Source organism: Zingiber officinale, chromosome 11B (assembly GCF_018446385.1).
Source record: "Zingiber officinale cultivar Zhangliang chromosome 11B, Zo_v1.1, whole genome shotgun sequence".
In the NCBI taxonomy this organism is placed as follows: Eukaryota; Viridiplantae; Streptophyta; class Magnoliopsida; order Zingiberales; family Zingiberaceae; genus Zingiber; species Zingiber officinale.
The window spans coordinates 64204653-64209322 of NC_056007.1; positions in this window are offsets into that span (position 1 = coordinate 64204653).

Here is a 4670-nt window from a genome sequence, read left to right on the forward strand (position 1 = left end):
TGGTGTGGAAAAGTCTAAGTGGGTCAAAGGTTGGCTTGACGCGATCACGGGAGTGCTAGCAGTCAAGGGGAGTGACCGGATGCTAGGTATGATATACCAACAGTCAAGGTTGACCGGATGTTGGTGTGGAAGCCTTAGGTTTAGGGTCGAAGTTTGGATCGGTCCCGTGACCGATCCAGATGGTTCTGGTCGATTCCGGTGACCGATCGAGACGGTCGTAGACGCGATCGCAAGCGGAGAAAAGAAGCCATCGGTCCTCGGACCGATCGGTGTATGCGATCGGTCTCCACGACCGATCAAGGCGAAGCGATTCTCACCTCGTGAGAGCTGAGGAGTGACCGGCCGGGACCATCGAGACAGAGCATCGCCCCATCCGTCGCTAGCTGCGAAGGTCACGTACGCGCTGTATGGAGACCGCGAGTCTGGGGACCGATCCGGAGCCTGATCGGTCCACACCGGGAGCTCGATCGCGACACACCTGATCGGTGCACGATCGATCAGGGTTCTAGCTGCATTGCACGCAGTTTTCTCGCCCTTTTCGCGGTATAAAAGGATCGAGGCATCTTACGTGCGAAAACTCTTCTTCCTCCTTCCTGCTGCTAAGTGCTGTTGTGCTTGAGTTTTGTTGAGCTCGTCCAAAGCTTCGTGAGCTTCCCCGATCGAACAAATGCTGCTGTTAGAGTTTTTGAAGCCTGCTTCATCCGGACTCCAGTCGACGAGAAAGCAAGATTGGTAGAGTGCTTGAGTATTCTTATTGTATTTCTTGCTTATTCTTTGTACTTGTACTCTTTGTTTGCTGTTGCAAACGTTTGTGGCGAGGTTTCTCCACCCACAAGGAGTATATTGTATTAGCCGGTTCTCCGGGGACTCATCCACCGACGGATTGACTGGACTCGTCCACCTTACGGACACGCCGAGGAGTAGGAGCCCTAATCTCCGAACCTCGTTACATCCTTGCGTTGAGGTTTGATTTCTTCTCCTGTTTTCGTTTCTATTTGTATTTCCGCTGCACTAACCTAATCGTAGGAAGAAACGAGTAATTTGGGGTCGGCTATTCACACCCCCCTCTCTAGCCGTACGAAGGATCCTAACAGCCTCGACATGTGGCATTCGGCCACTGGAACACATTTAATGAGCGCGTGCTTGGCCTTAATGACGGAGATTGGCACGAATTCCGAGGAGATCCGAGGGATGGTGGCGTTGACTGAAGCCGTAGTTAGCACCACATGGGCCGAACGGAGGACGGTCTCTTGGATGAGCCGCTCGACGAAACAGTCGTCCAGTCAGTCGGACTAATCGCCTCCTTCGACTAGACTTGAAGGGGAGGCAAGTGATCCGGTGGTAAGAACAGGGCCCCCCCTCTCAGGGGGGTCAACGCCACGTGGGAGTCAAAGGGTCAAACGGCCGACTGGAGAAGGGGAGACCGGTCGGCCGAACGGGGTCACAGCGGAATCAAAAACAACCTGACGGGGAGTCGGGTCTCCGACGCTCATGGGGAACAAGGTCGCCGGGCCGATCGGGGAGCCCACTCGGCCGAAGGCCTAAAGTAGCATTACTGTGAACAGTCAGCAGAGCACACGACCAGGAATCTCCCGAGTGGACCAGCACATACGACCGGCCGGACGTAAGGGGACTGCCGACCGGCCGGACGCTCGGCAACGGATATGCTCAACGACCAGGCCATACGCAGGATCTTACGACAGAGGGTTCCGCTGTCCCATCAGAGATGTGCTCAGACTGTAGCAGTATGGTGTCAGGTAAGCTCTTCTGACAAGTCCATACTAAGGTATGGTGAGAAGACACGTATTTGCCTTGGTACGTGCGCATAAGCCTCTTCCTGGCTCTATATAAGGGTCCTCATTCTTCACCGGAGGTACGCATTCTCGGAGATTGAGAGCCACTTCTTTGTTGTCCACTTGCCTGACTTGAGCGTCGGAGGATCGTCGCCGGAAACCCCTTCCCGGACCGATTTCCTTGCAGGTTCGCCGGAGGTCTGCACGACCGGTCGAAGATCTACATCAGCAGTTTGGAGAGCACCACGTGCCCAGCGTCCGTTGATTCATCGTTCGGACAGGATCAAGATTCATGACCTTCTTCTTCCTCCTCCTCCTCCTCTTTGTTGAACCTCTTAAAGTGGCTAGCACCACGAATGTGGTTTTTCTCTGAATTTGAGTTCAAACGACGAACAGAAAATATATTTGTGTGGATGCCGTAGAGGCATGGGTATTCTGATCACACTGAGATATGCATCCGAATCAAAGTTGTTGTCGGTAGTACTAGTCACGTAACAAAAGTAACTATTCTATCTGATAGAATAGTAAGAAAGAGTATATCATATTCGTGAGGATCTTTGGAGAAATCTTTTTTTACTACGTTATGTATTATTTTATATATAAGATCTCTATCGCTCATGTACTTAATTTACTCTTTTTCAATGATATGAACAATCATAGAGATTGTTAAAGTGATAGATTTCACCTAGTTAAGTAGACTCGCTGGAGATGGCATCTTTCCCAACAACAACTATTTCGCTGGTACTTTACCAAATTATTCATGCTTTGCTCTATCAGATGTGGATTGATCATCGGACTAACATGCTCTGGTTATTTAGGAGGATGGATTTGAAAACTGAAAAAAAAAAAATTAAAAGAAAAGTTTTTCAGTATTTACTTGGTAAGGAAGGATGGATTACTCTTTATTTCTCCTGTTTACTTGTTACCAAGTAACGGACAGATAGATTCCAAATCCAGGATCATTTTTAGATCATTTTTCCGTCCACCCAAAATCGAGCGAAATAACTCTGTTCCCCTTTTCATCACGAAGAGGCATCGCGCGACTATGCCAGGCGACACCGAGCGACGACCGAGGCACCATTGTCGTAGCTTTGCCTCCCTCGGTGACGGGTGCAAGTAGAACCCTCTCTCGACGATGTCGCGCTCCTGCTCTACTGATGTCCTCACTGCGTCTAAAATCCAACTAGGGCATAAGGGGTCGACAACCAACGGCGTGATGGGACTCAGAAATAGGTCAGGAAAGTCCAGCGAAATCGGAGACGATTTTCCTCTGTGGCAACCGCGAGACGGTCACCTTGTGCTAAGTCACTATGAGGTTCTTCATGCCCCCACAGGTTGGATCAGCTGGAAGGGTGTTTGACGCTTGCAACGGAAGTTCAGGGGTCGAGGGTCGCCAGTTGTACACGGACGTAAAACCTCGGTCTGCTGCGCTTTAAATTTCACTCGACCCCTAGTCACCCTTCCTGTCCAGCTTAACCGTGACTTATCCCTTCTAGATATCTGTGGGGCTGGACCCAGGGGACCGTTAAGGTGACGAATCCACCTTTTGCAACTATGAGGTTCTTCATCTTGAGGTTCTTGAGGCTCTCTCGCTGATCATATAACTTGAAATATTTCCTTTCGGGGCTGATACTTGGAACCTTACTCAGAGGCGGCAGTAGTGGCGCATTGGTGGGAGGCGCGGCTCCAGAGGAGGTACCGCCGATGAGCGTCTGGACCACTTTCTTGAAGGAGGAACAGTCGACCTGTACGAAGCAAGTGTCTCTTTGTCTCCCTAAATCCTAACCCTGAGAGCCCTATCGCCGTCACTCGGAGTGAAGGACGCTTCATGCCTTTCCAAGTGATGTGGTGGGAAAGAGTGCGGGGGTTCAGTGGTGATGACGATCGTGAATCTCACCGAGGCGAAGCTCGCACGAGAGGGAGTCAAGGCTCCCAGTCACACGATCCTGAGCGTCTACAAGTCCCTCGTGGTCCAAGGTGTGGCGAGAGAACGGTGATTTTTTATTTTCGAGCGTCTACAAGCCCTTTTCCCACTTTCTCCCCAGCGGATTATTCTCTTCTCTTCTCTTCTTTCCCTTTTCTTTTCTCTTCTTCCGCTCAGCGTCTGCAAGTCCCTTTCCATCTTTCTCCCCTGCGGATTCTGTTGATTATTTTCTCTTCTCTTCTTTCCCTTTTCTTTTCTTTTCTCTTCTGCTCAAAGGATTTATCGTCGATAGAGAATACTTTCCTTCGTCAATCCGCACCTGGAGGTAAACATAGCATTAGAGACAGTTTTTGCCAAGATGTGATAAGATTTGTATTGCCTCAATGGACTCGTTCTCTTATGGAGTATGATATGTATTTCACAGGCTAATTATATAGCTTAAAATAATTTAGTCATTTAACTCCTCGATAAACAAAATGAAATATTAGTTAAATCAAATTTTCTTTTTATCCTTACTAAATAAACATCCATTAATTTTTTTTTTAGAAAAAACAATTGTCAATTCAATTTGCAAACAAACGGTTTAAATTAATGGACAGAATTAATCAAATTTATTCTATCACATAGTTGAAATTAGAAAAAAAAAAAGAGAAATATTTTTTTAATACTTAAATATCAATTAAACTAACATAGGGATTTTTCATAGAAAAAAATATCATTTAAATCAGCGACTGTTTCACTATACAGTTTTTCAAACTGAATTAAATAAATTTCAAAGACACTGGCCTCTCATTTTAATCTTTTTAATTACTCATGTTATTTCACTAAATAGTTTGACTCGAAGAACTAAACATTTTATCACCCCACTTGATTAAAGGTTTAGTTGTTATTGGTGCACTTAGTTATTAGTTAATGATAAATAAATAAATATGAGCAATGAATTAAGAAGACAA